The following is an 8,841-nucleotide window of genomic DNA, read 5'->3' on the forward strand; positions in this document are numbered from 1 at the left end:
GTGGTGCTTTAAGGTCCCTGTTAAAAAGGCCTTTTATCGTAGAGCTGCATATACCTTTATGTTCTTTGCAGATACTTTCTTTTAGTTTCTAGTTTGAATTTGCAATTCTCTGTGGCTTGCAGCCAAATTACTGCTAAAATCAAATCCCTTGTGAGTCTAAAGCTATGAAATATAAAACTAGTGTAGTCTACTATAAACTGAATATTATGCAGTGTATGCTGCCTATTCTTTAGTGAAACCCTATGCATTATACCATGATAAATATTTCAAACAATAGTACGCTATGCTGTTGTCAAATTTTGCATCTGGAATTTTTCTTTTTAATTTTTGTGTTTTAAAATTTAGTTTTGATTTGTTTATTTCGATAGTACACTTTAAATATTCTACTAACTATAAGTAACTTTGCTACTACATGTCAACTCTCATTAGATTAAAGTATTAGTATACTCAGGTTAAGGTTAGGGTTAGTAGAATAAGTTGACATGTACAGTCATGGCCAAAATTGATGGCACCCCTGATAAATATGATAAAAAATGGCTGTAAAAAATAAATCTGCATTGATTATCCTTTTGATCTTTCCTTCAAAAAATTCATAAAAATCTAACCTTTCATTGAAGAAAAAGAACTGCAAGTGGGGGGTAAATCACATTATGAAATAAATGTTTTTCTCCAAAACCCGCTGGCCATAATTGTTGGCACCCTGTTATTAAACACTTTCTGCAACCTCCTTTTGCCAAGATAACAGCTCTGAGTTTTCTCCTATAATGCCTGATGAGTTTGGAGAACACCTGACAAGAGATCAGAGACCATTCCTCCATACAGAATCTCTCCAGATCCTTCAGATTCACAAGTTCATGTTGGTGCTTCTCCTCTTCAGTTCAGCCCACTCCTCTTCTATAGGGTTCAGTTTAGGGGACTGGGACGGTCATGGCAGAAGCTTCATTTTGGGCTCAGTTACCCATTTTTGTGTTGATTTTGATGTTTGTTTTGGACCGTTGTCCTGATGGAAGATCCAACCACGGCCCATTATAAGATTTCTAGCAGAAGCTGTCAGGTTTTGATTTTTTATCTGTTTGTATTTGCTAGAATCCATAATACCATGTGTCTGAACAAGAAGTCCAGGACCTCCAGCAAATAAATAGGCCCACAACATATAAGATCTAGCAGTATATTTAACCGTAGGCATGGGGTACTCTTCATCCCTGTTTGCACCAAACACATCTGCTGGGTTTGCTGCCAAAAATCCCTTTTTTTGTTTCATCTGACCACAGAATCCGGTCCCTTTTGAAGATCCAGTCGTGTCTGACCACTGAATATGCTGGAGTTTACTTTTGGAGGAGTGAGGATGATTTTTCTTGAAACCCTCCCAAACAACATGTGGGGATGTAGGGGTTGTTTGATAAATTTGTTTTAGGCTTTCTGACACCCAAGACTCAACTAATCTCTGCAATTCTCCATCTGTGATCCTTGAAGAGTCTTTGGCCACTCAAACTTTCCTCCTCACCGTGAATTAAGACAATATAGACACACGTCCTCTTCCTGGCAGATTCGTCACATCTTCAGTTGATTATAACTTCTTAATTATTGCCCTGATGGTCAAAATGGGGATTTTCAATTCTTTAGATATTTTCTTACAGCCACTTTCTATTTTGTGAAGCTCAACAATTCTTTGGTTTTACTCATTGTGATGGATGATTAAGGGAATTTGGCCTTTGTGTTTCCTCATATTTAAACTCCTGTGAAACAAAAAGTCATAGCTGGACAATTTCATGTTCCTAGTCACCCTGGTGTGCTTAAAAATGTAAATATTAATGGGAATAAACTTCAGAGATATTTTTCTCATAAAAAATTCTAGGGGTGCCAACAATTATGGCCAGCGTGTTTTGGAGAAAAACATTTATTTCATAATGTGATTTACCCCCCAATTTCAATTATTTTACTTCAATGAAAGGTTAGATTTGTGCGAATTTTTTGAAGGAAAGATCAAAAGGATAAACAATGCAGATTTATTTTTTACAGCCATTTTTTATCATATTTATCAGGGGTGCCATCAATTTTGACCATGACTGTAGTTGCAAAGTTACATACAGTCAGTAGAACAGCTGTTCAGCTAACATCAAAATCAAGAGTTAGCAGATATTAATCAGTCTACTAATACCCGAATGAGAGTTAGTCGACATGTAGTTGCAAAGTTACTTATACACTCACCTAAAGGATTATTAGGAACACCATACTAATACTGTGTTTGACCCCCTTTCGCCTTCAGAACTGCCTTAATTCTACGTGGCATTGATTCAACAAGGTGCTCTTTAGAAATGTTGGCCCATATTGATAGGATAGCATCTTGCAGTTGATGGAGATTTGTGGGATGCACATCCAGGGCACGAAGCTCCCGTTCCACCACATCCCAAAGATGCTCTATTGAGTTGAGATCTGGTGACTGTGGGGGCCATTTTAGTACAGTGAACTCATTGTCATGTTCAAGAAACCAATTTGAAATGATTCGAGCTTTGTGACATGGTGCATTATCCTGCTGGAAGTAGCCATCAGAGGATGGGTACATGGTGGTCATAAAGGGATGAACATGGTCAGAAACAATGCTCAGGTAGGCCGTGGCATTTAAACGATGCCCAATTGGCACTAAGGGGCCTAAAGTGTCCCAAGAAAACATCCCCCACACCATTACACCACCACCACCAGCCTGCACAGTGGTAACAAGGCATGATGGATCCATGTTCTCATTCGGTTTACGCCAAATTCTGACTCTACCATCTGAATGTCTCAACAGAAATCGAGACTCATCAGACCAGGCAACATTTTTCCAGTCTTCAACTGTCCAATTTTGGTGAGCTCATGCAAATTGTAGCCTCTTTTTCCTATTTGTAGTGGAGATGAGTGGTACCCGGTGGGGTCTTCTGCTGTTGTAGCCCATCCGCCTCAAGGTTGTGCGTGTTGTAGCTTCACAAATGCTTTGCTGCATACCTCGGTTGTAATGAGTGGTTATTTCAGTCAAAGTTGCTCTTCTATCAGCTTGAATCAGTCGGCCCATTCTCCTCTGACCTCTTAGCCTGGTTCTACCAGACTCTTGTACATTTCATTTGTACAGAGAGTCTGGAATCTCTCCATTGAGAAACGTTTACTTCCTTGTAGGCGGGTTCTCTGTTAAAGTTCAAAACTATTGGATCTGCCCAGAGTCACTCAGGATCTGCCATAGCCAATCGCTAACGTGTGGTCGTGACGTATGTCATGCGCCGAAACCGGCCGGAAACATTTACAAATTCAAAATGTATAAGGACAGTGATGTATTCAGTCAACTGTCGAAGCTGGGTCTAATCATTAACAATACGCCGCTGCTGTCGTTTCGGATCTGCCGCAAATGCTGTACAGTGATCACCGGCTACTGCGCGATACGGAAACAACTTTTCTGCCTCCTTCACTTGGTCCTCCATTAGTGCAACAAGAGGGGAGACGACAACAACTATCGGCTTTGCATCCCTATCGTTCCCCTTAGCTAACTCATTCACCACTAGAACTGCCATGGCAGTCATTTTGACCGTTTTGAATTTTTTATCTGCAATAACTTTGTTGAAAAAATAAATACAATCCTGCTGGTACCTGACTTTTCCTAAAAGTGTCTGTATTTTCATTTAAAATGTTTTTCATATAAATTACCTATGTAAATTACACATAAGGCAAAAAAACAAAACAAATGAACATATTTACCTATTTCAGCCATAAACGGTCATATTGACCGCACTGAATTTCGCGGTATTAGGCCTATTATACCAATATACGCAACAATAAAATGTGGTAAAAAATACACTAAACATATTCAACAACAAATCATTTAAATGTAATGATATTCAGAACAGAACAAGAATGAAAAAATAACTAAAGCCAAAATGAAATGCTTTATACGCGAAAGTGAAAGTAAGCGGCGTTGGGCTCACGTAACTCTCTAATTAGAATCAAAATGTTTCAACATTTGCGATGTACTTGGATGCTAAACTATTCTTTATCATATAGGCTTTGAACTTCACTCACGTTCCAATATCGACGGAAAAAATCATCCTCTTCACACGCATAAAATGGTACGAATTGTAGCCTACTAGTACTGAGAAACAGAGCAGTGGAATTTTTATATGTTAGGTTGACTATTTTATTATTATATTTTATTATGGCTATAATGAACAGGCTGCAATGCTGGAATATGGTGTGTGTGTCGGCGGGCGCGGGCGCGATCGAACAGTGGAAACATGAAAACATCTCCGTCATTTTGTTCAGGGCATCTACGAATATTATTTATAAATTATAATTAAACTTGTTTAAATGTACAGTTTGGTGTTGTTTTGTTTTTAAAAGACATCCTAATACAATGAATGCATTAATCTCTCAATTGGGGATTTATCATTAAAGATATAGAGTTTTGAATAGCGATCAAAATGACCGCTTGTGGCAGTTCTAGTAGTTATGGAATTCTGGCACTTCTAGTGCTAGCGGAGTGAGCTGGAAAATCAAACTTTTCCCGAACCCCGTGGGGAGGAGGGCCACAACATCATGGCCACCAACAAAACTTAGCAAACATTGTTCTTGCTCCGGCTTTAACTTCTGTATATTCGGCAGTTTTGCAACAACGGACCGAATAGCTTTTCTCACATCTTTCTCCGCTGCCATTACTCCAACTCAAACTGACGCACTACATCAACGTCATCGTTCTCAGCCACTCCCTCTGTTCGCTGATTGGTCCTCCAAAAAAATTGGTTTCTGGAAACCTAAGAATATACAGCAGTCCCAGACGTAGTACTGAAGGAAAATGAAATTGAGCGGAAGTACGTAGGAGGGCGGAGCCAGGCTACTGACCTCTAGCATCAACAAGGCATTTTCGCCCCAAAGGACTGCCGCATACTGGATGTTTTTCCCTTTTCACACCATTCTTTGTAAACCCTAGAAATGGTTGTGTGTGAAAATCCCAGTAACTGAGCAGATTGTGAAATACTCAGACCGGCCCGTCTGGCACCAACAACCATGCCACGCTCAAAATGGCTTAAATCACCTTTCTTTCCCATTCTGACATTCAGTTTGGAGTTAAGGAGATTGTCTTGACCAGGACCACAACCCTAAATACATTGAAGCAACTGCCATGTGATTGGTTGATTAGATAATTGCATTAATGAGAAATTGAACAGGTGTTCCTAATAATCCTTTAGGTGAGTGTAGTTAGCTAGTAGAATGTCTAAGGCGGACTATCGAAATACATTTTTACCAAAAGTGTCTAAAGAGTTATCAGCCCAATCAAATCATGAATCAAACTAGGCATTTTTACAAATGGAGATTAATTAATGAATTATTTCCAGTTCATTCATAACACTGGAAATATAAAGTCACGTGCACTGCATTGTGGAATACAGTATTTGACACTCTGTCGTATACACATTTTGCAGCAAGTCACGGGTCTCTATTTAAATTTGCATATACGTACTATATACTGCGGAAATAATAGTATTGGTAGGTTATTAGTTTAATAATACAGAAGATTACACAAGTCTTATTTGCTAGAAGATTCCTCTCTTTCACTGTGGAAAAGTATCTGAATTTTGTGGAAGCATCCTTTTATGGAGCAATTGATGCACATATCTATGAATCAATATCAGTCTCAATTTCAGACAAACTCATCCAGTGTAGACTATGTGTCTGATGTGGAGAGTAAGAAAGGCAGTGCAGTGTGATTAAGACGCATCCTTGCCAGTGCAGGCGAGCTGACAGAGGGCTGGTCTCTCAGGTTCCCTGAGCTGCGCCCAGTTCCGCTCTGCTGCATTGCAGTACAGTAAAGAGACGTGAATGAGAGAAAAGTGAGGAGAAGAGGAGGTAAGTAGAGATGGCAGAGATATGCAGAGGGAAGATGGAGAGGAGATGAATCAGAGCAAGGAAGTTGGAGGCCAGTGGGCAATTAGAACTATAAGGAACAGAAAAGTTATGATTAAAGGTTATGTTAGAGTGGAGTTTATGTAACAGAGGAGTTTATATTTGTGGAAAGGAGGTGCAGTAAACAAGTTAAAGGTTCAGAGAAGAGAATAATATATTATTATACATAAGAAAATTAATGATCAGAGAGCAGGAAGTGCAATAGAGGAATTATGTTTAGGAATACAGTAGAATACATTAAATTAGAAGGGAGGAGGTGTAGTAAAGGAGTTATTACAACAGAAAAAGAATAGGATAAATGTGCAGTAGAGGAGGTATGATAGGGAAGGAGGTGTAAAAGATACATACAAGGAGTTATGATTTGTGATTTGGAGGTGCAGTACAGCAGTTATGTTTTAAGAGAAGGAAGTGCCGTTGACAAGTTATGATAAAAGAGAAGGAGGTGCAATAAAGGAGCTATGATTTGAGGGAAGGAGCGACATATACAACTATTCCAAGAAAGAGGTGAAGCAGCTGTGCTACGACTAGAGAGGCTGTGCAGCGAAGAAGAGGAGATAATGATTATAAAAAAAGGAGGTGTAGAGGAGTAATGCTATAGAGGAGGAGCATAAGGGGAGTCATAATAAGAAAGAAGGAGGTGCAGTAGAGCAGTTATGATTAAAGGAAGTTCAGTTGAGGAGTTGTGAGAAAAGGAGGTGTTATAATTAGAGGGAAGGTGGAGCACAGGAGTGATCATAAAGCAGCTGATGATTTGGTTAGAGTGAAGGAGGTGCAGCAGACAGGGCCGTAGAATCGTCACTAACTTTCACCCCGCTAGCGACGGCCCAAGCAGTGGAGGAGAGGAGAGGAGAGATGATTATCGAGGAGGAGTTGAGGAGTAATGGCTAAATAGGACGAGGGGCATTTCCTAAAGAAGGAGTTGTAGTGCAGCAATTATGATTAATAGAAGTGCAATTGATGAGTTAAAAGATAAAATAGAAGGAGGTGCTCCGGAAGAGAGGAGATAATGATTATAAATAAGGAGGTGGTGTTGAGGAGTAATGCTATAGAGGAGGAGGAACATAAGGGGAGTTATAAGAAAGAAGAGGGTGCTGTAGTTATGATTAAAGGAAGTACAGTTGAGCAGTTGTGAGAAAAGAGAAGGAGGCGCAATATAAGTATGATTAGAAGTAAGGTGGTGCAGTAGAAGAGGAAAGAAGGTGCTAAGTTACGATTAGAGAGAAAGAGATGCAGCGGAGGAGAGGAGTTAATGATTATATAACGAAGGAGGTGTAGCTGAGGAGTAATAGCTATAGAGAGAAGGGGTGCATTAGAGCAGCTACGATTAAAGGACATACAGTTGAGGAGTTTCGAGAAAAGAAGGCTGTATAATAGAGGTGTTATGATTAGAGGGAAGGAGGTGCAGTAGAGGAGTAATCATAAACATGGAGGTGAAGCAGCTGAGTCATGGTTAGAGAGAAGGAGGTGCAGCGGAGGAGACGGCTTAATGATTATAAAGAAGGAGGTGTAGTTGAGGAGTTAGAGGGAATGAGGTTGAACAGTTCTGATTCTGATTTGTAGAAAGGTGCAGTAAAGTAGTTATGATTAGATGGAGAAAGGTGCATAGGTTATGATTAAGGAGCTGAAGTAGAAGAGATGTATGATGAGAGGGCAGGAGGTGCAATAGAGTAATTATGGTTAAAAGGAAAAATGGCAGTAGAAGCAGTATTTAAAGGAAAGAGGTGCAGCAAAGGAGATTAATGACAATACAGAAAGAGATGCAGAATAAGAATTATAATAGGAAGGGTATGCAATGGTTCAATTGGTTCTAAAGAAGGAGGTGCATAAGAGGAGTATAATGTTCTAAAGAAGGAGGTGCATAAGAGGAGTATGTGTTCTAAAGAAGGAGGTGCATAAGAGGAGTATATGCACTAAAGAAGGAGGTGCATAAGAGGAGTATATGCACTAAAGAAGGAGGTGCATAAGAGGAGTATGTGTTCTAAAGAAGGAGGTGCATAAGAGGAGTATATGTTCTAAAGAAGGAGGTGCATAAGAGGAGTATATGTTCTAAAGAAGGAGGTGCATAAGAGGAGTATATGCACTAAAGAAGGAGGTGCATAAGAGGAGTATGTGTTCTAAAGAAGGAGGTGCATAAGAGGAGTATATGTTCTAAAGAAGGAGGTGCAGCAGCTGAGTTACAATTAGATCGAAGGAGGTACAGGGGAGAGGTGACAAAGATTATAAAGAAGGTGTAGTTGAGGAGTCATGGCTATAAAGAAGGAGGTGCATAAGAGGAGCTATGATTAGAGGGAAGGAGGTGCTGTACAATTGATTTACTCTAAACTATTGATTTAGAGGTGCTGTACAATAGTTTTGATTATTTGAAAGGAGGCACAGAAGATGCGTTACAGTTATAGAGAAGAAGGTGCAGCAGAGGGGAGGAGGATGATGGTAAAGGAGCTGTAGTTGAGGAGTTCTAATTATATGAAAAAAATGCATAGGAACAGTTGAGGAGATGGATGAAGAAAAAGAGTATCATGGAGACAGAGTATCAGAAATGTAAAAGAACCTGTCATTGTTCCAGGGAAGGGCACCAGTGCATTCTGGGCATCCCAACAAGGTCGAAGCAGGTCAATTGCTCAATCTGCATATGGAGCCCAACACAGAATCTATAAATGCTGAACACATGCACATGATCTGGTTCTGATGAAGGTGGACTGACTGCTCAAGGTTTTATGGCATGAAGGAGACGTCAGTCTGTGAGCAGATCAGTTACATTGTCACAATTGGATATTTCGTCAAAGACATCAACTGATTGTGTTGTCTTGAACATTTTATCATAATTTCAAAAGTCATATTTAGGAGTTCGGACAAAACCAAAAGCAATTTAGGTAAAGACTTTTTATATATTAAAATATAAGTTCAAAGGTCAAATTTTCT

Source organism: Scardinius erythrophthalmus, assembly GCF_964197995.2.
Source record: "Scardinius erythrophthalmus genome assembly, chromosome: 12".
Lineage (NCBI taxonomy): Eukaryota > Metazoa > Chordata > Actinopteri > Cypriniformes > Leuciscidae > Scardinius > Scardinius erythrophthalmus.